This window comes from Zalophus californianus, chromosome 1 (assembly GCF_009762305.2).
Source record: "Zalophus californianus isolate mZalCal1 chromosome 1, mZalCal1.pri.v2, whole genome shotgun sequence".
In the NCBI taxonomy this organism is placed as follows: domain Eukaryota; kingdom Metazoa; phylum Chordata; class Mammalia; order Carnivora; family Otariidae; genus Zalophus; species Zalophus californianus.
Window position 1 is genome coordinate 160,832,678 of NC_045595.1, and position 27,124 is coordinate 160,859,801.

The following is a 27,124-nucleotide window of genomic DNA, read 5'->3' on the forward strand; positions in this document are numbered from 1 at the left end:
TACTGAAGGACGGAGGTATATTTATGGTCCCTGACTGAATGACTTCTCAACCTCAAGGTGGTATGGAAGCAATACACATTAAATAGAAACTGTACTTCAAATTTTGAATGTTGATCTTTTCCCAGGCTAGCAGGAAGTGCTCCAATGCTCTCTCATGATGCTGAACAGCAGTAGTGAGCCAAAGTTCCCAGTCAGCCACCCCATCAGGAAGCTAAACAACCATATGCTTACAACCACTCTCTACCCGTACAAACATTCTGCTTTTCATTTCCAGTACACTATTCAATAAATTACATGAGGTATTCAACACTTTAGCATAAAATAGGCTTTGTGTTAGATGATTTTGTACAACTGTGGGCTAACATGTTATGAGCATGTTTAAGGCAGGCTAGGGTAAGCTATGATGTTCAGTAGGTTAGGTGTATTAAATGCTCTTTCTTTTTTTTTTTTTTTTAGATTATTTATTTATTTGAAAGACAGTGAGAGAGAGAGAGAGTGCGAGAGGGAGAAGCAGACTCCCCTTCAAGCAGGGAGCTGGACTCGGGGCTCAATCCCAGGATCCTGAGATCATGACCTGAGCTGAAGGCAGATGCTTAACCGACTGAGCCACCCAGGCACACCTTAAATGCTTTTTCAATTATAGTATTTTCAACTTCCAATGGATTTATCAAGTCATAACCATCATTAAGTTGAGGAAGATCTGTACAGTATATTCAGCCAGATTAAAAATTAAAAGTGAAGGTAAAGACCATTTTGGACATGCAGGATGTTTGAAGTTTACCTTCCCCTCCTCCTCTTTCTCAGGAATCTACAGGAAGATGAACTTCACTAAAATGAAGATGTAAGCCAAGAAAGAGGAAGCTATATTAATGAAAAATTGCACAATTGCATACCCACTAGAGAGACCAAAAGAATTCCCAGGTGATGGTGAAGGAAGTTTCTATAATAACAGCTGAGCCTCAGCAAAGAAGGAAAACAATCCAGACTGGAGTAGGGTAGAAAGTTCTTCAGGAAGAGATTTCTTCACAAGACAAAACTGACAGAACACTTGATGTATTTCAACATCTTGGAAGGATAATTGTATGACCTTTAGGGAAAATATAAAACTATGCAAGGAAAGCAAAATTATCAAGATTCACTACATAGCTCACTGTCAACTGTTTTGAGCTCTATCAAGAGGATGTGGGCTCGGAAGTGGCACTTGTGCAGTGGAGAGTAGGAGTGATGAAATTCAGCTCAATCTGAAAATTCTGCAGTTGAAAGTCAATAGGCTATGCCTAAAATCAACAAACCAAGAAGTGGCAATAAAGCATGTTATTTAGAGACACAGAAATACATCCCAAAATAATCCTCCAAAAGTGAGAGTATGGGAAAGTAGACTGATAGTTTTCACAACAAATTTTGTACGAACTATTTTTCTCTTTGAAATCAGTATATGCATAACTTTGTTAAAAATGTTTTGAGGAGCATGGTGCTCTCTTCTCCCCTCGATGGCGTGTGCTCGTCTATTGATATCTCTGTACTCTGAAAAGGGGGAATCATCTGACAAAAATATTACTTTGCCTGCTGTGTTCAAGGCTCCCATTCAACCTGATATTGTGAACTTTGTTCACACCAACTTGTGCAAAAACAACAGACAGCCATATGCTGTCAGTGAATTAGCAGGTCATCAAACCCGTGCTGAGTCTTGGGGTACTGGCAGATCCGTGGCTCGAATTCCTGGAGTTCAAGAAGGTGGGACTCACCATTCTGGCCAGGGTGCTTTTGGAAATATTTGTCATGAGGGCCGCGTGTTTGCACCAACTAAAACCTGGTGCCGTTGGCATCACAGAGTGAACACAACACAGAAGCAATATGCCATTTGCTCTGCCCTGGCTGCCTCAGCCTTACCAGCACTGGTCATGGCTAAAGGTCATCATATTGACGAAGTTCTTGAACTTCCTTTGGTGGCTGAAGATAAAGTTGAAGGCTACAAGGAGACCAAGGAGGCTGTTTTGCTTCTTAAGAAACTTAAAGCCGGGAATGATATCAAAAAGGTCTATGCCTCTCAGCGAATGAGAGCTGGCAAAATGAGAAACCATCATCATATCCAGCGAAGGGGACCCTGCATCATCTACAATGAAGTCAACAGTATCATCAAGGCCTTCAGAAACACCCCTGGAATTAGTTGACTTAATGTAAGCAAACTGAACATTTTGAAACTTGCTCCTGGTGGGCATGTGGGACATTTCTGCATTTGAACTGAAAGTGCTTTCCACAAGTTAGATGATCTGTATGGCACTTAGTGTAAGGCTGCCTCCCTCAAGAGTAACTACAACTTTCCCATGCACAAGATGTTTAATACAGACTGTAGCAGAATCTTGAAAAGTCCAGAGATCCAAAGAGCCCTCCAAACATCATGAAAGAAGATTCATTGCAGGGTCCTGAAGAAGAATTCACTGAAGAACCCGAGAATCATGTTAAAGCTAAACCCATATGCAAAGACCATGTGTCAGAACACCATTCTTTGCCAAGCCAAGAATCACAAATTCCAGATGGATAAGGCAGAGCAGCCTTAGAAGCCAAATCAGATGAGAAGGGGGTTCCAGGCAAGAAGCCTGTGGTAGGGAAAGAAGGCTCTTGGTGTGAAGAAGCAGAAGAAACCTTTGGTGGAAAAATAGGCTGCAGTTACCAAAAAACCAGCAGCTGACAAGAAGGCTGCAAAAAAGAAACCCACCACGGAAAACAAGTAGCCTGCTGCCTAAAAACTTACATGTGTTTATTCTATAAAAGTCAAATCATTTTGGACAGCTTATTTCGAATAAATACCTGATCAAATTGTTTTAAAAGAGCAATATAGCAAGTGGTTACTTATGGAGATTATAAATGTACAGCACTAAAACATAAAAGAGCACCAACTTCCTAATGTGATGTGAACATTGGTAGCATAAGATGAATTTTTCAATAACATCATACATGGAATTAGTAAGTACATATCTCAAAAAATTTAGATAGAAGTGAAGATGACATTGTCAAATTTCCAGCAGCCTAAGACCTAAAGTGAACACCATTACACTCCACTTCTTTGACATAATAATGTGGAAACTAATGAGAGGTAGCTTTTTCCAAGTTACTTATATTTATTACAGAATTATATAACAAAACAAAAAAGATTCAATTTAAAATTACCCAATCCATCTAAACTAAACTTTCCTATTAATATACTCACCATGGGACGCCTGGGTGGCTCAATCAGTTAAGCGTCTGACTCTTGGTTTTGGCTCAGGTCAGGATCTCAGGGTCCTGGGATTTTAAGCCCCACATCGGGCTCCATACTCAGCTCTGAATCTGGTTGTCCCTCTCCCTCTGCTCCTCCCCCTTCTCCCTCTCTCTCTCAATAAAAAATTAAATCTCTTTTAAAAAATATACTCAACACACCCACACATATTTCTTGGAGTAGTTGTATAAGGACTCACAGATGGCGTCTGCAACGATCCATCTTTCAATTGCAGGAATAGGCGACTTTGCTTTTCCAAGCAGTTGCTAGACTTTGACTGTGGATTGGATCTGGTACAAGTTTTCCAAAGAGTATTCCATAGCCTGTAACCTTCAAGCATTAGGAAAGTGGAGGGACAGCATATACATCTGCCATGAGGGCAACTAGTGACACCGAGCTACGTAAGCTCAGGGTGTTATACTTAGAGAACTTTAATATGCTGATCTTACATATAATTACTGCATATTTCATCTCTGCTACCCCCACCAATCTGTCCATAGGTTTCAAATGGATATAAATTAATGTCATGTTGATCTTGAGAAGATGAGACATCCTTCACCGAACGTTAACAGATCTATGCACTGAGAAAGATTTGGTACTGTGGTAAGAACTAGAAAAAAAAAACTAGATTTAGAGTCATAATTCATATTCAGTCCCGTGAGTAGGTGGGAGGACAATGGTGGCTGAGATGAGGCAGTCACAGGAGGACCTTGAGGTTTAGGAGAACAACGGTATATTACTTTGCCTGGGCTGCCATAACAAAATAGCACACACTAGGTCTCTTAAACAATAGAAATTTATTTTCTCACAGCTCTGGAGGCTGGAAGTCTAAGATCAAGGTGCCAACCAGATTGGTTTCCTTTAAGGCCCCTCTTCTTGGCTTGCAGATGATCACCTTTTGCTGCCCCTTCACAGGGTTGTCCTGTGTACATAAGCCCCTGGTGTTTCTTCTCATGTGACCAAATTTTCTCTTCTTATATGGACACCAGTTAAATTCTGCTAAGGCCCACTAATGGCCACATTTTAGCTTAATCACCTCTTCAAAGGTCCTATCTCTAAATATAGTCAAACATTTTGAGGTACTGAGAGTTAGGACTTGGACATATGAATTTGATGGGTACACAATTCAGTCTGTAAAAACTGGAAAGAAGATAAACCAGGGAATGATAGAAAGGCAATGAATGAGAGATGAGAAGACACCAAAGCCAGGTTTGGTGTTCTTCCCAGCCCAGCTTTAAGTTGGCTTGATTTCCCTCCTCTCAGCTGTCTTCTTAAGAGCTCAGAGAGAGCCTGAAAGTGAAAAAAAAAAAAAAAAAATCCTTGGCCTCATCCTCCAACCCTGAGGAGTGTGGGGATGATGAAGCAAGGAGGTGAGCAGGAGAAGAGGATGTGAGCCAGCTCTACTGTAACTCTCAAGAATGCTGGAGGTGAGAGGGAACTCAGGCTGAGACACAAGGACTAGCCCTTTACCTCTTCGCCTTTCAGCTCTTCTGTAGGGTACATCATGAAGAAGGTCCTCCTCTCTTTTTATTCCTCACCAGCCCCCTGAGCCGGCTACGGTGAGCCCCCAGAGCTATTCATGAAGGGAAACCATGCATGGACATAGAAATTATATAACGCTGAGGACACCCGTGATTCCATAGACTTAGTGTATATCACTACCCTCCTTCCTATCACTGTATCCCACAGGACAAATGTCATCCCTTCATTTTCAGCATAAACTATTCAGAAATTAAATTGCTTTAGGTTCTAATATAGTCAAAGGGGTGAAATATTTGCCTGCTTCCGATGGTAGTTAAGGCATTAATTATATATTATAGTAAAAAAATATGTAGCACCCACTTTGACACCAATGCATTTTAGCATTTGCTGAATTTCCAGGCTAGCGAGATATTTCCCCTGGAAAAGTTTGCCACCTTCTGCTGTCCTATGATATTCGTATCAGGTAAAATGGGATGGTTATAACACCCCAAAAGTTTTTTCCAGTGAAAACTTATGGAAGAATAGTATTCTAATTAAAGTAATTTGCCACTAATGTTTAAAATAATTTCACATATAAAATCCATAAAATTGAAGAGAAATATGTCTCTGAGACATGCAAAATGTTGTGGTCGGTTTTTCAAAGTGAGTTAATCTGTAGCAGCATAATTAGACATGTGCATAGTAGATGATCCACACAGGTGAATTGCTTGACTTCCAATTAATATATTTGTGCCAAATTCTATTACTATTAAATTGTTCACATTTATTTTTTGAGAGTACCAAGTCTCCTCTGTCTCACTTTTACATATTTTGTCTCTGACACCCAAGTTTCCTGTTGCAAGATATTTGTACAGTGATTTACAGCTGCAACCAACCGAACAATCTGGGGCCAGCAGCACCGTATTTTACTCCCGCAGTACAAAGTGGTGTTCGCGCTTCAGAAAATATTCAGGAGAAATTCACTGTGAGGGTTCTCACCTGTGGTCAAACAAAAGTGTCTGAATCGAGCCATAAAACGTACTCCTGATTTTCCCTCTCTCCCCTAATTTTTATTCCCATTGCCATCACTCTGATTTGGGTGTTCATTAGCCCATTCCTGAATTATTCCAGTACCTTCCTCATAGAGTTCCTTAGTTCAAGGTCTACTCAATCCCTGTGCTGATTTGTCTTGCATCCAACAGCATGTTACTACTGCTATCGCACTGCTGTTATCACACTACTTCCATCTACTACTTTGTTTTCCCAAAAACATGCATGCTGAATTTGAAAGTAGAACACAGACTCTATTCTCTGTATTCTTGAATTCTTGAACTCTGTTATGGACTGCATGTTTGTGTCCCCCCAAAATTTAGGTTGAAACCTAAGTCTCCAGAGCAATAGCATTTGGAGATGGGTTCTTGGGAAGTAACTGGGTCATGAGGATGGAGCCCTCATCATGGGATTAGTGCCCTTATAAGATACAAGAGAGCTTGCTTCTCTCTCTGCTGTCTGCCATGTGAGGACACAATGAGAAGGAAGCCATCCACAAGCCAGGAAGCAGTCTCTCACCAGATACCAAACACACCAGCTACCATTGGACCTTCCATTGTTGGCAACTATGAGAAATAAATGTTATGTATGCCACCCAGTCTATGACATTTTGTTAACAGCAGCCTGAGCTAAGACACCCTCCAAAACCTGTATCATTCCAATCCAACTTTTCAGTTGCCCATACCCACCCTAATTTCACAGCTATCTCTATATTGATACCTGCATAGACAGTATTTATAATCCACATCTTTCCTCACTTTTCTATCAACCTAGAAAATTTTCTTATCCTTATTACCTATCCTACAGTTTTTGATTTTATCCCATCTTCTAAAAAAGAAGATGGGATAAAATAAGAAGATGGGTTAAAATCAGGAATTAATAATCATTCCAGGGGCGCCTGAGTGGCTCAGTTGTTAAGCGTCTGCCTTCAGCTCAGGTGGTGATCCCAGGGTCCTGGGATTGAGCCCCGCATCAGGCTCCCTGCTCGGCGGGAAGCCTGCTTCTCCCTCTCCCACTCCCCCTGCTTGTGTTCCCTCTCTCACTATCTCTCTCTCTGTCAAATAAATAAATAAAATCTTTAAAAAAATAATAATAATAATAATCATTCCAGGCTACAGTGATCTCCCCAAGTAATCTCTGATCTCTTAGTGCCTTTAATTGCTACATTAAAAAAGCGCTTAAACAAATGTAGAATCAGATTGTATTACGTGTAAGTGCATCTTTCTTACAAAACTGTATGTGCTTCAATGGGAGAACCATGTTTTATTTTTCATTTGATTTATCCTACATGTTTCACATTATTAGGCACATAGGAGAGATACAGATGTAGACATAGATATATCTAGATATAAAGAAGATAAGTACTTACTTAATTCATCACATTAGTCAATTATCTATTCATTATATTAATATCAATCAATAAGATTTACTCACATTTATGATTGCTTATTAGCTCTGTGATCTTGGGCAAGTCGCTTAACCACTCTGTGACTCAGTTTCTTCATCTGTAAAATTGAAATGATAATAGTCTCTCCCTTACTGGTTCACTGTGAGGATTAAAGAAATAAAAACACTTGGTACAATACCTAGCACATAGAAAGGATTCGATAAGTGTTTTATCACAACCATCATCATCATCATCACCATCATCATCATCAACTTTACCTTCTTCAGCATCTCATCAGATAGATGAGTCTACTCATGGACTCATACTTTCATTCTGTCTGTCGGTTAGCAAATATTTGTGTTCCTTGTAGCTCACTTATCTTATTTCTAATGCAGTCATTTTCAAACATTGCACTTCAGAGCCCCTCCGTGACCATCACAGAGGAAGTTGGGGGACTGAGAAAGCCTATATCCAAGCGACCTTAGACCTAAATCAACCAGAGCAGCAAAGCTCTTAGCTGCATTACAGATGAACAGTAGCTAAATAAGCCTAGAAACCAATGTTCTGATACATAAATTCAACCACAAATGTTATTGCTTTCATGAGCTCCATAGCTTGTAGTTTTTCTGTCGTTCACTCTTTCATAAATGGTCTTACCCAAACCTCCATGCACAGGCTTAAATAGGATTCTGTACTGCAGCTTTACTTCCCCCAAAAGTCCCACTGCTTTTCCTCTATCACCTTATTCTAGGTTTCGCGGTCTGCTCTGCAATAAGTAAAATAAATACAATAGTAGGATACTAAAGCTAATCACTGGAAAGCAGGATGCAGCCAGATTAAGTCATTTTATAGCCAATTATTTAAAAACTATTTATAGAGGGGCACCTGGGTGGCTCAGTCGTTAGGCGTCTGCCTTCGGCTCAGGTCATGTTCCCAAGGTCCTGGGATTGAGCCCCGCATCGGGCTCCCTGCTCCGCGGGGAGCCTGCTTCTCCCTCTCCCACTCCCCCTGCTTGTGTTCCCTCTCTTGCTGTCTCTCTATCTCTGTCAAATAAATAAAATCTTAAAACAAATAAAAAATAAAAAATGTTTATTGAGTGCTCTTTATATGCCAGGTATTGTTTTCAAAACCAGTTTTAAACTAGTATCTCACAAGTGTCTCTCATCCAATTTATCCATGTGTTCTTCAGACAAATATGGGAAAAATGCTTCCTTAGTATTATTTGGAAATTAAACATAAATACTTTGATTTAGGGAAAAAATCACAAAATGATCATTTTAATATGTATTATCATATATTATCCAATCTACACAGTTGGTTTATCTATCGCAAATTCCTCCTTCCAGCTCTTGTGGAAGTTAGACTGCTGGTCAGTGTTTATAGCAAGTCTGTTGCTTTGCTTTGCTATCATAGATGACAGCGCAGAAAAGTCCACCCCCAATATGCATGCAATTACAAGAGTAACTCTGCATTTTCAAACTGCACACCCTGAATCTGGGCATCTACTTGCTATGTGCACAATTAAAGACAATGACTAATAAATGAGTAAAATATGTATTTTTCAATATGTTATGTAATGTTCTATTAATGATATAAATATTGCTTTAATTTCCCCATTGTCTCACTTTTTGAAGGGTCTCCTTTTTATAATAAATCATGTCATATATGTTTGAAGGAACCATTTAATTAATTTCCTACCATATGACAGTAAGTCTGACGCTAAAAACCACGTAGGAATGCAGTTATCTCATCGTTTAATTAAATTTTGCACAATTTTTAGCTCATACCGATTTGATTAATGACAAAAACTACACCCATTTTGATTTATATTGGATCTAGGAACAAAAATAAAGATGGCTTTTCCATCAACTCAAGTAATAAGATTATATAACCAATCATCTTCCATCTTTAGGTGAGGCCTCAGCATGAAAAGCACCTTCCTTACTATGGTAACAAGAAACTATTTTCACTAGAATAGTGAAATTTTTAGTGAAGGCTACTGGTGACATTACCCTCAGACTTCCCAAATTTTGTTGATTTTACTCTTTTCTCTCTCATCTGTGTGCATTAACTGGAGTTTGTGATTTTAGAGAACTAAATGACAGAGTTGGGGATGTAACAGACAGTAAGTAACTAGGAAACCATTATCTCATGTTATCCAAATAACAAGGTTTTGGTGGTTTTTGTTTTTTTGTTTTTTTTTTCTTCCCAAGTCTGCCTCTTTGGTTTTTTACTGGCTTTGGTTCCCAGGAAGCAAGAGATAAGGCAAATGGAAGAAAAGAATTAGAAAATGGTTCTTTTTTTCTTTTTTAGTTTCAAGTTTTTATTTAAATTCTAGTTAGTGAAAGAAAGTACAGTGTAATATTAGTTTCAGGTGTAGAATGTATTTTTTTTTAAAGATTTTTTATTCATTTATTTGACACAGAGAGAGAGACAGAGACAGAGAGAGAGAGCGAGACAGAGAGCAAGCACAAGCAGGGGGAATGGCAGGCAGAGGGAGAAGCAGGCTCTCCACTGAGCAAGGAGCCTGATGCAGGGCTCGATCCTAGGACCCTGAGATCATGGCCTGAGCCGAAGGCAGCCGCTTAACCAACTGAGCCACCCAGATGTCCCCAGGTGTAGAATTTAAAATGATTCTTGGCAAGAGTGTCAGCAGGTGATGCGAATGAAGATTTTGGTAAGACTATTAATGTTTTGTTTTTCTATAGTAATGATTTAATGATTTTTTTTCTGACAGTTAAAAGGAAAAAATCAGAATCTGAGAATCTGTCAAAAGAGAATATCATGACCTACCATTCTTTTTTCTACCCAAGGAACAAAGTTGGTAGGTAAAGGAAACATCGCTTTATTTCAAACCTCAGTAGCCAGATTAGTAACAGCATAAATGACAGTCCTGGAAGCTGGGGTACCTGAATTATACACAGGGCTCCTTGGTGAAAGTTTCCCCTTTAATATTAAAACTGTTATCCATAGGTTTCTCTAACTCTGCATATCCTGATTCTCCTTCTTCAGTTCAAGCTCTTTATCTCTGTCATCTCTGCTATTTTCCTTCCTTCTCCCAACCCCTAAATGTTTGTGCCTCCAAACTCAGTTCGAAGATTGCGGTATTCTTGACCCCTCCCCTTTTTGCCCCCTAGAATCAAGTTTCAAGTCCTTTCAACTTAAAACTGTTCCTTTCTTGGAGCACCTGGGTGGCTCAGTGGGTTAAGCATTCGACTCTTGATATTGGCTCTGATCATGATCTCAGGATCGTGAAATTGAACCCCATGTAAGCTCCGCGCTCAATGTGGAGTGTACTTGAGATTTTCTCTTTCCCTCTACCTCTCCCCCTATTCATGCTCACACTCTCTCTCACTCAAATAAATAAATAAATCCTTAAAAAAAAAAACTGTTCATTTCTTTCTTTTCCCATTCAGACTACCGTTTTCAGTGAGCTTATAGCATCCTTATATTCTGACAGTAGTTTCTGAAGTTAAATAAAGAACCAAATGCTAAGCACATACCACAATAACCACAACACAGATACTTAGTAAATGTAGCTGTCTTCCTTTCTCACCCCAACTGGTTTCCCTGATATTAATCTGCTCTCAGGAACAGACTTTATACATTTAACACTTCATATTTATATCTCACCCTGTACTTTCAAACTCTCAGTCTGCCTTCAATCTGTTTCCCCATTTAACATTAAACATCTAAAGAAACACTGCAGTTAATCCTACCCAGTCTACTTGGTATTCCTCAAATGGCCATTCACAATTCTTTCTGTTTCCTTTCTTGCTTCATTTCCTTTTCCTGCTGTCTACTAAAATGTCTACCTCTTCCATTAAAGTGTACGTTAAGTCCCATATTTTCCAACTACTTCAGTCTTTGGTGTCCTTTGCTGAATTATTTTGGCATTTATAGATACTTACAATCATTAGGATCTAAGAGGCTATTTGAAATCCCATCTATTTGTAAGGCCAAACGGACTTATGCCAGAGGCCATCAGCACCATTTGTTGTTGGCATGCTGGGGTGGCATGGTTTGCCCTGGCCAAGAGCTTAGTTCATATCAATGATCTACCTACTTTAAATGTTTATAAGTGAAGGTGCTTCTGTAACATGAGCTCCACTCAATATACTTGGCACCTATTTTGCATTATTCTTTATCTTTTCGTGAATAAGTCTTCTCTACTCCTTCCAGCATATAAGTGGCTTTGAGGCTTATACAATCTTAAACATCTCTGCTTCCTACATGCCCAGCCTAATAAAATCACTGTCAGTATTTGTTGATGATAATCAAAAGAATATTAAATTACTTTTCCACTTATATCACAGGGATGTGATAATATCAGATCTTTAAAGCACCATAATCTCCTCTGAGACATGCAATTTATACTAGAGAGAAAAAAAAGTTCTGTTTTGTTTTTACTCTTTTTGCAGTATTAATTTCTGGGAAAAGGATAGTAATACAAACCTGCCATGTCTCAAAGGCAAATTTTTGTGTCCTTACAACCTGTTAAATCTGTATAATTTGTATAACTATTTGGGAAAGACAAAATCACATTCATTAGCTGAAAAAACTAAGAGCTACCAAGACCAGGTCAGTTTTACAAATGGAGTTTGAAATATATACTGATGACCCTCCACCGAGCATAAAGGACAAAATGTGCTTCTAGTTCAAAGCAAACAGTAAATTTTCAAGTAAGCTGGCATGGGACACTCTCTTGGAGCAATATTAAAGGATAGATTTACAACATTCTTACAGATATGCTGAAAATAAGATACTCAAAATGTAAGAACTGTTACACTAAAGTCCATACTATAAGAATCCATGTTCTTGTAAAGCTCAAAATGCCTTCATGCTGAACAAAATACTAAATTCAAGACTCATATGAATAAGGAGTTTAGACAAGGAAAAGCAGTTTTCAAAGGATTAAATAATAAGAAACAAAAGATGGAAAGTGCATATATGTATCATCAAAATGCAAACATACAAAGGATAGGAATGTATGTAACCAGAGATCCCGATTTTACATCGGTGTCCTAGAGACCATACGCAGAGTTCTACACCAGAGACTTACAGTTTAGAAGTAGTCTAGATACCTTTTACTTTGTCACCCTCTCTCAGCAACTCAACCTCCTCTATTATAAAATGCCGGTGTATTTCTTTCCCATAACAGGTTGTTATGAAGAAAAATTAAAAAGTGTTTTTAGATGCACCTGGGTGGCTCAGTCGGTTAAGCGTTGCCTTCAGCTCAGGACATGATCCTGAGGTCCTGAGATTGGCCCCATGTCAGGCTCCCTGCTCAGTGGGGAGTCTGCCTCTCCCTCTCCCTCTGCCCCTCCCCACTGCTCATGTTCTCACTCTCTCTCTCAATCTCGCAAATAAACAAAATCTTTTTAAAAACATATTTTTAAATGTAATTTGGTCTCCTTATAGAATCTGCACATACAGATACAAGGTGTTCAACTATATAGATGGTTGTGAAAATGTTACCCCATTTTCCCCCAGCCTACTACATAACTGCTCAAAAATAGCGAAGCAAAACTGCTCCGTTAGGAAACAGCAGACTTTTCTGCTTTATTGATCTGTTTCTGGATCTGAACTGAGCCAGGCTGTTACATTCCTGTTGTTAATAGCACATTTTAATAGATTTTATATAACTAACTAATCAAGAGTCCATTACTTCCCAATTTGGATTTGAAAATAATTGCTGGAACAGGGAGCTTTGGTGGTTTGGACACCTGAGCTTCTGCATTAGCTAGAACAAAAGACAACTAAGTAAGTAATTGTTTGAACCAAACACACCCAATTTGTACAGCTAATCATCGTAAATTTCATTTTCCATTATTTATCAGTATGGGACTATCAGTTTCTAAACTGAATCTAAGTTGGATTGCTTTTTGTCCAGTGTCACCTGCAGATGAATTTATGTTTCTGTGGATATGAGGAAGGGTTGTTTTGCTTTATTTTTTTTTTTTTAGTGAAGGAGAAAGGGGACATTTTACTGTTGTTTATGATGATGATGCTAGTAAGACAAAGACCTGTGGGGGAAGAGTGTTGGTAAAAACGGATAAAAAAAAAAGTGATAGACATTGTATTTTTCTCTTACTTGAACAGATTAACTAGCTTTATACTTTTGTAAAAGAAGAGTTAAGGGGAGAAACTTACAGTTATGTTCATAAAAGATATTATCTGAGCTTATTCAGTGCTGCTTTGAGGGAAACAGAAGAAAGTATTTGTACCTAGAAGACTCCAACATCCGAGGCAGTGGTGGGACAACCAGACATGTCAGCAATGTGCATTCGCACATGTGATGCCACCATGCTGGAGACATCTGACATTACTGAGGCTTTTGGGAGTAGACTGAGGCCCCACAAAATGGTTTGGGGACTGCAGCAATTGAAGTTTAGATGTTAATGGTAATGGAAATGGTATTATACATGTTCTCACAGGGTAGTGAAACCCGTTGTGTACACCCAACCTATTTACATATTCAAACTGCATCTCTTCCAACACATCCTCTCAGATTTGTCCAGTAACAACACAGTAATCCATTTCCAGATTTCCAGGGTAAATTACACATATCCATTGTTATACATAACCTAAATCCTTTTAGCTGAAGTGAAATTCTATTTCTGTCTCATTAAGACTCTGCTTAGATCACAGAAGTGGTGCACTTAATGCAAATATAATGGTGTACAGTAGATGTTTAAGTATTTTAAATAAGCAGCTCATCTTTATAAATACCAAAGTGATAGTAACCATTTTGAAACGAGGGGCAACATAAGAAAATATGATTACTGTTAAAGAATGCTTGAATTGTATGAGATGCCTGAGACAGTAGAATTTGTAATTCCTTAGGACCACCAGCAATAAAGCCCCTTCTGTGTTTGTGGAATTCCCCAACCACGAAAGCTGAAAATGCCAACCACTCACCATCCTGCATGACTTGAAGTGAGGGCCTGACGATACGACCTAGGCTCCAGAGGAAATGATACAAAGAAGTGGAAACCAGAGAATGATTTCTCGGGGCTAAAACAATTGCTGCACAGCTGAAGTCCCCTGCTCAAAACCCATAGGAGCCAGCTGCTGGGGTTCTCGTTCTTGGTAATAGTAGCTGTGTTTTTCATCTGACTGCTTTTTCTTGGCTGTGTGAGTCTGCACCAAGTTTTCCAATCCTCTTTGGGCATCAATGAACTATCCAATATGTTTTTATGAGCTCCCTTTTCTGTCGCTTGCAACAAAGAACTCAATAAACGGGCGAGTTAGAAAGCTTCTTCTTAAACAGTTTAAAAATGTGAGAGGCACCTGGATGGCTCAGTCAGTTAAGGGTCTGATTCTTGATTTTTGGGTCAGGTCATGATCTCAAGGTCCTGGGATGGAGCCCATGGTGGGCTCCGCGCTCAGCGGGGAGTTTGCTTGAGGATTCTTTCCCTCTCCCTCTGCCCCTTCCCACACTCACGCGTGCACGCTCTCTCTCTAAAATAAAATAAATCTTAAAAAAATGTTTAAAAATGTGAAATAATATTTATTATCTATTAAACTGAACATACTTTTTTTACCAGACAGCAGCATAGCTCTCTTGGTCCCTTTATTAATATCTCCACCAAATGTTACTTTATCAGAGTCCTTTTCTGACCAACCTATCTGAAAAGCAACCCCTATCCATTCTACCCCTTTAAGCCCTACTGGATTTTGCTTGTTATCATTTATCTCTGACCTCAAATGATTTGGTTTATTTTCGTATTCCCACACTGGTACATAAGACCCAAAAGGGCATGGACTTGTTATGAGAAACAGTTTTCTATCAGTCCCTTCTTTGCTGCCTTTTTTTTTTTTTTAATACTTTACAATTAGGGCTTGTGGGAAAAGCAATTACAGTCTAATGTACTGTATGACCATCTACTTGTATCAGCCACGGAAATAGCTGTTGTAATTTGCAATTTCTTTAAAAACCAACATCAGACGTAATATGGGAAATTAAGCATTATGGAAGCAATTTGACATAAGCATAAAATCAGAAAATTTAATGATGATGCACTGCTGAAATACTGAATGTATACAGACTTAATTCATGTTTTTAAAATGGGACAACATAGATGCTTGCCTTTCCCCTCCATTATTCTGTTGTCATTTTTAATATATGTACATAATTCAAAGTACTATGAAGCTGAAATACTAAGGCAAAAACACCACTGTTGGCATATTGTGTTAAAGGTTTTTAGGTTATTTTACACATTAAAGGATATTAGGAATGACCCAATAGTTTCAGTGAAGAGAAATTTCTGTCTAATGTACCCCCCCAAGTAAGGATAGTGTGTTGCAATTCCACATGCTGATCATTAGATTTGCTTCTTGCACAACTGTACCATCCCCCATATTTTTCTGAAGAGCTCAGATAGAGAATTTTTTCACTGCAAAACTTTAATGTAAACAAGGGACACCCCCAAAAGCACAGGAACAGTGACACAGCCTCACCCCAAACCCTGAGCAATGCTCCTCATGGGTCCTCATAGGTCCTCATGGTGCCTCATGGGCCATCATCCCTAAGCCACTGTTACTTAAGGGGAAGAAAGAGCATCTGGTGGGGGTTAGGAGACCTCAGTTTGAATTCTGGCTCTTCCACCACCTAGCTGTGTGACTATAGGCTTCAGTTTTCTCATCCAAAAAATAGGGAAGTTGAATTTCTTCTTATTCTAAAACTCTACAAGTTTTCAGTCTAGAGAGAAGATAAGATGTTTGCTTTACGGGGCTCCTAGGTGGCTCAGTTGGTTGAGCATCTGCCTTTGGCTTGGGTCATGATCTCAGGGTCCTGGGATGGAGGCCTGCATCAGGCTCCCTGCTCAGTGGGAAGTCTGCTTCTCCCTCTCCCTCTGCCCCTCCCCACTGCTCATGTTCTCTCTCTCTCTCTCAATCTTTTAATCTCTCAAATAAATAAATAAAATCTTTGGGAAAAAAAGATGTTTGCTTTAAAAATAATAATACCAAAACTGATTCCTGGCCAGTGAATAAAGCTAGTTGTACAGAATTTCCTTCTCTAGATGTGGCAATTCAGTAGCCCTTGAACTTCGGTCACTGGGTACAATCATGGCGATCATACACAGAGCTCTTCTAGGAGGTAGGTGATGAGAGAGTGCCATTATGTTTGGCTCATCCTTGCCAGTGGCCTGTCTCCTGAATAGAAGATAACTGCATTGTGGAGAAAATGGAGAGAGAAGATACTGTTGACCTGATGAAACTTTCTGGGAGCTCTAGAGCACTTGAGATACTAAGCGATCTCCATGGGTTTAGCTAGCTAGCTTCCTTTTCAAGTACACTCCGCATGTATGATTGCTTGTAGCTCACACTTCTTTGTCACTCACCAATCAGAAGGGGGGCAGGGACTAAGAGACATCTTGCTCCGTGGCCTGGATTTAAGATGGTAGGTAAAAAAAATCAAGCATTTGTGTTTCTTATATAAAGTTAATAAGTGCAAAAACTTTTCCATCCCCAGGCAAAGATCTAAATTGTATATCAACAGGGTGATAAATAGATATGAGCACTGAAACCTCAAAAGCCTCTTATAGGCCTCAAATATCCATGTCTGCAGGCAGGTTTATAGCATCAGATATCCAAGTGGTGGCTGATGTTGGGATTACAGATCATTTTTTAAAGCAACATAATAGTCCCCAAAGCCATCAACTAGGTAAACAAATAAACTAAAGCCTATTAGCCTATTTTTTATCTACAGGCCTTACATTATATGGGCATCATTAAAATAAACACTTCACCATAGGTTGTGGTTCACTGCAAAGCTATTGTGAAGAAACATTGCTTTTTGTCTTTTCCTTCCTATAGAGCAGTGATGTATAAATGTAGCTGCACAATGGAATTACCTGGAGCAAAAAAAAAAAAAGAGAGAGAGAAAGAAAAGAAAAAAGCCTGGCGCCTGGGTTCTATTCCTAGAGATGCTGATTTAATTCTGGGCATCTATCTTTCCAGAGCTCCTCAGGTAAGCTTAATGTGAAGCCAGTACTGACAACCTCTGTTTATCGAGGTTGCCAGTGAAGGGCCCAGTTGGTCCTTTTTGTGATTGTTAGCTCAGATGTGGGACACCTGTTTCCTAAGAAATTGGGCTGAAGCAGCAATTTATTCTGTTCAGAGCATAAAATCACATTCAGCTGTTAATGGCTTTTTCTCTGCACTGACCTACGCTGGATTTAAACCAGCAATGACCTTCGCTTTCCATTGCCTGTAATTAAGGATGTCTGCCACCACCACAGTCCAGTTTGGGGCTTGATTAATTCTTACCATAATCCAGTTTGGGGCTTGATTAATTCTTATAATTACCAAATGCATTTTTGCAGCTGTAGAAAAAGAAGTCCCGGCTACTGAAATGAGATAAAGCCATGATGGCAAAAAATAAATAACAATAAGTTTTAGCATTTATTCTATGTTTAATCATTATTTTTTACACCCTTGACATTCTTGACATTCATTAACTAGTTATTCCATCTGATGTCCTGGAGAAGTAATTCAGAATTATTATTTGCATTTTATGTCAGTCAGTAGGGCAGAAAAGTATTTTGTCAGGTCTTAGGAGTTGTAATTTTAAATCCTTCATTGCGTGATTAAGCTGTGGCCTCCCTTCAAAGAAGAGAGCACTCTCAGGGCTGTGGTGACTCAGAGACAGTGAAATCCACACTGATCTCAATAAATAACCTCTATCAAAGTGGACAAATTAATGATGCATTTTCTGACTAGCTCATCATTAGGGACTACTTTCCCTTGCAGGGTCCACTGGCAACCTCCAAGGGATTTTACAAATACCTGTGTCCAGGGTAAAAAACTAGACTATTTTCACCTAAACAATAATTCAAATGTTGTACTCAAAAAGCAGATAGTATTATTTTTAAAGTCCAGACCTTATAGAGGAAGAGAGGAAATTTCCTGACTTTCAACTCCCCATTTCAACATTCCCCAATACTCACTTCTAACCACAAGGGACTGAACATGTAATATTTTTATCAGGTTCCATTTACTGGGTGCTTACCGTGCCCAACCCTGTGCCCAGACCTTTATCAACTATAACACATTTACTTACAAATCGTCTCCTACGTTGCAGTTATTATCCCCTCCCCAGTTTATGGAAAAGAAAAATAAAGCTCAAAGAAATGTAGGAACTAGTACCAAATATAACAGATAGGAGTGGGATTAAAGCCCAGGTCTGCCTGACTCCAGAAACCTAAAAACAAAACAATCTTGTAGCAACGTTGAAGTTTATCTCTGGGTTTCCTTCTCTCTCTTTCTAAATATTCCCTTAGTGATTTCCTTCCAATGCAGTGACCCACGGTGTGTCTGAATCTCAGTCTCCTCTCTTCCCAAAGAAGCTCATTTTGACCCGGTTTTTTGGTCAGATTCTCAGGGCTAGCTAAATCCAACCTGTTAGAGCCTGGAAAGGAACCATGTTGTAGTCCCTCCTTTATTCTGGGATTCTAGTGGATCACAGTGTCTGCCCATCATTTCCTTTTAATATTTATTCTATCTCTGCCATTGCTATTTTCAGTCCAGGCTCTAGAACAACAAGCTCCCCTCGCTCCCACCATCTCTTGCTAAACAATTATTGCTGTTGGACCAATAATCCCCGAATGCTACCTTTGTGGTGCAATTTTCTGACTTGAGAACCTTCCATGGATCCTGATTTCCTGTCACAGGAAGCTAAAACTTTGAATCTGGCTTTCAGTGCATCTTGTATTACTTCCTCACTTTATTCACATGCTATCTCCTATCCAATTTAATTTGATTTATTAAGATCTCATAAATTGTCATTAGATCTGTTAATTAGTCATTGTTAGATCTGATAATTAATGAATTACTAGTTATTAGATCTAATCATTCATTTTTCACATCATAATTAAGTAATTGTGGGTGGCACACAGGATTGTCCAGTCAATGGTTGTGGGTGATTCTGAGTCGTCGCCTGACGATAACCAAGGAGGGACCGATGGCTCCTACACCCAATGAAGAAGGCGGCTCATAATCTCTATCTCCTCCTGCCACAAGGTTCCTAGGAATTGGGCAGCAGGCATTCTCACGATCTCTCAAATGAATCTCTCTCAAACTCCAGTGATTTGGCACCCAAACTCAGAGTGGTTTCCTTACAAGGCTACTCTCACAATGGCCCTAAAAAAAGAGAGCGGTCTTGGTGCATACCACTGTTCCTGATTCAACTTCCCTCTGAGCAAGATGCTGTAGAAATGGAAGACTGTTCGCATCAGCAGATTTTTTTAATGCAGAAATGGGCCTTGTCTCTTTCAACAATTCAAACCATCAGAAACTTTGTTCCATTCAAGACCTATCCAAAATAACTTTAAATAAGAACAGAAAAGTGAATTCTATTGATTTATAAGTCTGTAGAGTTTCTGTATTCATTGCTGGAGCTTTCCACAGACGGCAGCTTCTGAATTATAGCAGATTTACTTTTCATCAAGTTCAAGGATACAGTTTCCAGTTCCGAAAGTCAAAAGTTAAGGATGCCATGAAGAGTGAACAAACCTAAAGGCAAAACAATAAGGAAATGGAGACCCTGGTTATCTTAAACCTAAAATTTGTAGGACCTACAAAAGCTAGACTAATAAGAAAGGGGGTGGGGAGGGAGAGGGAGAAAGGAAGGGAGATAAATTTCAGATCTTATTGCAGTGAATGAGGCAGCGAAGTTGATACTGAGCTGTAAAATGGTCTGTATACTGATGACATATCAAGAGCTGTACAATGGATTATAATACAATGTTGATAGGGAAAGAAGAGGAACAAAGCAGTAATAGGAAACACCTATTTATCGAGGGCAAATTGTGCACCAAATAGGGTGTAAATACTCTATCTGGATCATTTCATTTAAAACAAATCTGTATGATAGATGCTGCTCTTTTCAATTTGTTGTTGGTAAGAAAACTGAAGAGTCAAAGAGCTTAAGCATTTTGTGTAAGATTTTTAATCAAGAAAATAGATTAAAGGGAGGAGGGGCAGATAAGTCATTAACCCGTGGTCACACAAATAGCAAATGGCAAAGAACTCAAATCCAGCTCTGCTGACTCCGGATCACATGCTTCTAAGCAACATACAAACACATGCTAATGTAAGGGGCCCAACACCGCAACCACAACCTCCGGGAAGCATTTCTCCTTTACACTACAGACACCCACTGGGAGTTGTCCCGGGTCCTCTAGTTTGCAAGTTGTGTGGGAAAGAATAGATAAACGGATTTGGCACCAGAGGCAGCCTTGCCACGGTCCTTCACCTTTGGTTAATTAGGAGCAAGCACGCAGGACAGAAGGATAGTCAGGGTATCGGAAAGACATCAAATTCAACTGCTCCAAGTTACAGAACACCCGGCGGGCGGCGAGGACGGGCTGAGACCCGGGCAGCGCGCGGAGGGCGGAGCGGTAATGCTCGCGGGACTTATACCAACGCAGCTTCACAAGCAGCTTTTCCATCAAGATGGCTTTCTTCCTGAACCATGAATAAAGGAAAGCTAGAAAACAGAAAATGAAAGCCGTAAGACGTCTGCAAATTAGGTTTTCTTTCATGTCTTCGGTCAGACAGGAAGACTCAGTTGGTCAACAAGTATTCACGGAGAGCTTGTTCTTGGTGAGGATCACTGAAAGCTGGGGAGAATACAGGATAAAACATACACTGTCCTCAAAGAGATTCTAGCTAGAGAGACATTATTTGACACAATGTCCCAAACCGCGCAGCGTGAAGACCTAACAACGCAGCAAGTTTCCTGAATGCATTCGACTCATTTGGGTCCCTAGAGCCTAGTATCACTGTCAGTGCATACAGCCCTGCCTAGCTTCATCGAGTGAAGTTTGTTAAACACAGTAAGCTGAGTACGTATCTTTTCTTTCCAGGAATAAACACCTGTGGTATCATAACCTAGGATATAATTTTCCTTCCTTTCATTGTTTTCTTTAAAGTGCCATAGATAGGGGCGCCTGGGTGGCTCAGTCGGTTAAGCGGTTAAGTGTCTGACTTCAGCTGAGGTTGTGACCTCAGGGTCATGGGATGAGCCCCGAGGTGGGCTCCCTGCTCTGCGCGGAATCTGCTTGTCCCTCTCCCTCCACCCCCCACCTCCTCCCCCGGCTCGTGCTCTCTCTCTCTCTCTCAAATAAATAAAATCCTTAAAAAATAATAAAGTGCCATTGATAAAGACCATTGTAAACAAAGCTTAAATCACTCTTGTACTTAGTTTAAAATCATCAGGACATTGATGTACCCTCTGAATTCAACTTTATCAGCTCTATACGTTACAATTGCTGTGACCAACTTGCTTCCTTTTTGCACTCTTTAAATCATAAATGCAATGTCTGATTTCTTAAGAAAAGGGATATTTGGGGCGCCTGGGTGGCTCAGTTGGTTGAGCGACTGCCTTTGGCGCAGGTCATGATCTCGCAGACCCGGGATCGAGTCCCGCATCGGGCTCCCTGCTCAGCGAGAAGCCCGCTTCTCCCTCTGACCCTCCCCCCTCTCATGTACCCTCTCTCTCTCTCTCTCTCTCTCATTCTCGCTCTCTCAAATACATAAATAAATAACTCTTTAAAAAAAAGAAAAGAAAAGGGATATTCATACACTGGAAACACTCTTACAGCTTCTCTTACAAAATTGAAATATCAAAATTTAAGATCCCCCGAAGGGCATGAGCTGGTTTTGGCTGCTTGGCTTTCATTTAGGGTCACTGTGATTTATTTTAGGCTATGGGGATTTGACTGAGGATAGGATTTCATGACTCTCTCTAGAAGAGAGTAGAGTTAGCCAAGAATTGAAACTAACCTATAAATTTCACAAGGCTACAAGGTCAAACCCCCGAAGAAACAAAGATCACCTGGCTGACTTCACTTCTTAGGACCAGTGCACTGCTGAAAACAAACCAAAAGTCATAAACAATTTAATCATAAGGGAAACGGTTATTAAATTATTGATAAAGACTCCCATTCAGCATATGCCTACTCTATGTCAGACACTGTCAATTGCCTTGCACTGTGTTTAGCATATTGCAAGCTCTTAACAGGTATTAGTTAATTTAACATCTTATTTTTAATCTTCACAAAAAAAACTGAATGCAGATTTTATCAGTTCCCTTTTCCACGCAAGAAAATCAGGTCAAATAGCCAACAAATAGTATCTAAGCACTTTTCTCTATACTGAACTGCCCCTCACCTGGCAAAAGGAATCTGATGATTCTGCTTTGAATATAATTTATGAAAAATTGACTTTGTGTTTTGTAATTTGAATGTCCTTACACTGAGCATTGACTCTTCTAAATTGCAAGCATATAGAAAATACAAATACATCATTCTGCATGCATAACCGAGTGGTTAAAAATGCCATTACTTGACCTTCCATTGTTGTGGATTTGCATACACACAATTTTGAGGTCCTTTGAATGAGACGGAGTAAGGTATCAAAAATATTATTTAACTTCATAATTATTATCCTAGAAAACACAATAGTAAACAATGTATTCTTAGATTTCTGTTTGAATTATTTTTTAACTACAGAAGTTACATACATACATATACAGATAATGAGAAAGAAAGAGAAAGAAGGAACACTTGATAAAAGGAGACTCTACATTAAGAGAAAGGGAAAAAGTGGACTGGAACACTCGACATTTGGTCTCTGTAGTCTTTTCTACCTCTAATACTTTAGAATATAAATTGCCAACAATGAACAATACACCTAATTTTGGAGGGAAACAAACTTGACATACTTTCTCCCTTCTTTTTGTTGCTGTTGTTATACATATAGAACAAAAAAGTTAATTCTCAGAATCATTCTAATCGATGACAAATATTATTATTTTCATATTTCAGACAGAGAAATTACAATAGGGAAAATTTGTGATTGACCAAGATCCTAAATCAAATGAGGAAAACATACTATAAGCGTAAGAAAACAGAAAAACGGGGCGCCTGGGTGGCTCAGTTGGTTAAGCGACTGCCTTCGGCTCAGGTCATGATCCTGGAGTCCTGGGATCGAGTCCCACATCGGGCTTCCTGCTCAGCAGGGAGTCTGCTTCTCCCTCTGACCCTCTTCCCTCTCGTGCTTTCTATCTCTCATTCTCTCTCTCTCTCAAATAAATAAATAAAATCTTTAAAAAAAAAAGAAAGAAAACAGAAAAACGTGCTTCAATACCCAGGGTGCATATCCAAAAAACTAAAAAGAAGAAAAGTTACTAATTATTTTATTTTTAATACACTATCATAACTGTGAACTGACAATTATGTATTATGATACATAAGAATAGATATTTCAAATATAAAGTAAACCATGTACATTTTATTTCTACAGCAGTTTGATTTTAAAATATTCATATGAAATCTAAACAGAAACAAATCAAATCTTAAGCATAATATCATATTAGGTTATCCATATTCGAATTTTATTTACTAGTAACTGAGGTAGAAAGAATACGTGTCAATGGAATCTATTTATATTCCCTCTACATTATTTGTGGAGTTTGGATTGACCTTAACAAATTAAATATTATGAATACATTAGCCCTCAGAAACAAGAATGAAGAGTGTATAGACACTCTCTTAGAAAACCATGACCTTGCCTGCTTGAAAGATTCAGTAACTGTCATGGCCGTGTTGATGTGAACGATGGATATTTTAAAATGTTCCAGGGAACACACAGCAGAGTCCTTCATGGAAAGCAACAATGGCTTTACCTCACATCTGTCCCATTCAGTGTCTGCAATTTTGCAGACAGCCAGGCATACAGGGGGAAAGACAGGGCGTTCAGGGTTGTCAGTCATGGGTCTGAAGTTCTCTCCATACCTTAGTGAACAGGAATCTTGGGCAGGTTATTTCATTGCTCTAAGCCTCGATTTCCTTACTGCCAAAATGAGACAATAACACCAAACTTGAAGAATTATGGTGGGAAAAAGTCACCTTGACACACCTGCTGATCCCATGCATTGCACAACTAAGCCTTTGGGACGGGAATCTGTGGAGCACAGCTCCTTTCTTTATATAACAAAGGCTTAGTGTCTGTCTTCGGTCAAGCCATTGCTCAGTTTCTCCCTCTGACGCGCTACCTCCTTCGTAAGCCTGAAGTGAGAACCTTTTTAGGATAATCAAACAATACCAGAAGATTTCTACTGCGTATGACAATATTTATCTTTATTATTACTCACAATTTTCAAAGAAAATTACAGTTTTTCCCTCAAGTGTTCAGTTAGGCCAAAGAGAGTTTCATGGGATTTGTAGTGAAATTCGGGGACCGGAAGGAGTGAATTGTCCCAACCAGATGAAGTGCCTTTCAGTTCATACTACAGCTACAGAATCACCTGCTGTCAGTAGGATGTGGCAGCCAACTGTTAATATACTCGATGCTTTTGAACAGTCCCGTGAAAGGTTTCATTTCCTGAGATAAATAAAACAACTCTTATTCAAAATTTGAGGCACGGAATGCAGGTCCAAGTCTGATCCATCGATCGACTCACATCTCTAATTGAGATGTTGAGCCTTTTACTGTTTTACTTCCGTTTACTATTTATCTCTTCATTTACATATTTATTGTATTCTTTTCTTCCTACGGAAGAATGAATGGCGGCTGGTTGAAGCTGGGAGGTCAGAGGCACTTAAGGAACAATTACCCACAGTAAACAAAAAGGAGCTTTCTCTGAGAGCTACGTGAAGCAACATCTTTTTGATAGCTTTTATGCTCTGTCGACTTCCAGGCAAGCCATTAGAGGAAGGAGGGAGGAGAAAGAAGGCAAAAGAGGCCTCAAAGCACTTGGCGGTTTTCCATAATGAGCTTCCTGTCTAACTCTCCAATGAAGGCCAGCTCTGGTAATGGGCCCCTGGTGAACTCGAGATTCCGAACCCACATGTGTGGCTCCACACAGCTGCAGAAGGAAGAGAGGGACGAAGTCACCCCAGCTATTACACAGCTCCTTGAGGCAAGGTCCAAGACGTATTCTCAATTGCCGTACCCCCAGCTCCCATCTGGGAGTAGGTGTTCATAGAATCAATTTCAGTATGATTATGTGTTTTTGAGGGTGTTAAATAAAAAGATCCGTTGATTGCCTTATTTATAAAACGTACTTTTCCCTGACCAAACTATATGAGTTCCAATGACTGTCTTAATCCTTGTCGATCCATGAATCTCCTTCACTGGGTACGTGTGCCTTTGCTATAATCTATGCTCATTTCTCACCTCCTTATCCCCACATTTAAGTAACCAATCGACCACTCTGAGCCTTCCCTGCTGATCCAGTCTCTGACTAGTGTCAAGCTTATCCTGAAACATTCCAGTGGTTAGCCTCTAAGAATACCCTTGATCCTCTCTTCCTTAATTGTATGGGAAAATGAAAAAAGAACATTCTCCCAGTAAGCTGAGAGCTGTGTCAACCCCCCTGTTGCAAGCCCCTGCCACCTCCAGCCGGCTTCTTTAGGGACTGCATCATCAGGAGGAACTCTAACATTCTTGGGAGCGCCTTCTTTCAGACTCACCCGCCCACTTCCACCCATCTATTACCAAAGCTCTGGAAAAACTTTATGTCCTCCACACTCTGCCTGGGAATCCACTTGGGGTTATCTTTACCTGAAGCAGTTGGCTTTGGGGCAGCGGCCACAGTCAGTAACTGAGTGAACGACGTCCCAACAGGGGAAAGTGTGAGCAGCAGCATGGCCAAACCGAGCTGTCGAAGACTTGGTGGAACATGCTGTGTTAGAAGTGCTGAAGATGGCAGCGAGTAGTGCCCATGAAGGCTAAGAGGATCTGAGTCAGCGACTGCCGGATGCATTGTAGTTGGCAACAAGTTCTCTCAACAAGCTTTCTGCAGGCTGGTGACCAGAGAGGCACGTGCCACATCACAAATGCCACTGCAACGAAGCAATTCTGCTCAGTGATGCCGTGGCCGACACAAAGATGAAGTTCCCTGCAAAAGTGACTTTTTTTTTTTTTTTACTTTATCTTTTCGAGAAGTTTTAGGTTCAGAGCAAAAGTGAAGGGAAGGTACAGAGATTTCCCACATACCCTCTGTTCCCACACATACGTAGCCTCTCCCATCCCCAACATCCCCCCCAACCAGAATGGTACATTTGTTGTAAATGATAAACCTACACTGACATATCATAATTACCCAAAGTCCACAGTTTACCTCCTGGTTCACTCCAGGTGTTATACCGTCTGTGGTTTTTGGACAAATGTATAATGGCATACATCCATTATGATAGTATTATACAGAGTATTTTCACTTCCCTAAAAAAATGCTCCGTGCTCTGCCTATTCATCCCTCTTCCCCATTCCCTAACCCCTGCCAACCACTAATCATTTTACTGTCTCCATACTTTTTGCCTTTTCCCGAATGTCATATAGTTGAAATCATGTAATACGTAGCCTTTTCAGATTGCCTTCTTTCATTTAGTAATAAGCACTTAAGTTTCCTTCATGTCTTGAGAGCTGAGCATTTTTTTCTTATTTTTTTAAAGATTTTATTTATTTATTTGAGAGAGGGAGAGAGAAAGAGACAGCGAGTGAGCTTACAATCAGGGGGCGGAGCAGAGGGACAAGTAGACTTCCCGCTGAGCAGGGAGCCCAACACGCGGCTTGATCCCAGGACCCTGAGATCATGACCTGAGCTAAAGTCAGATGCTTAACTGACTGAGCCGCAAGATTTATTTGAGAGAGAGAGAGAGAGAGATAGGGAGAAAGAGCACACAAGTGGGAGGAGAGGCAGAGGGACAAGCAGACTCCCCGCTGAGCACAGAGCCTGACCTGGGGCTCAATCTCATGACCCATGACTTCGTGACCTGAGCCGAACCCAAGAGTCAGAGGCTTAACCAACTGAAACCCCCAGGCATCCCCCTAGCTGTTTTCTTTTTAGCACTGAATAATATTCGACTGTATGGATGGTACCACAGTTTATTTACCCATTCACCTATTGAAGGACATCGTGATTGCTTACAAGTCTTGGCAATTATAGATAAAGACAC

General features: G+C 39.9%; 1 pseudogene; it reads left to right on the forward strand.

Annotated features, from left to right (window-relative positions):
* The first annotated feature begins 1,469 nt into the window (after window positions 1-1,469).
* Window positions 1,470-2,744, forward strand: LOC113918600 (annotated as a pseudogene).
* The last annotated feature ends 24,380 nt before the right edge of the window (window positions 2,745-27,124 follow it).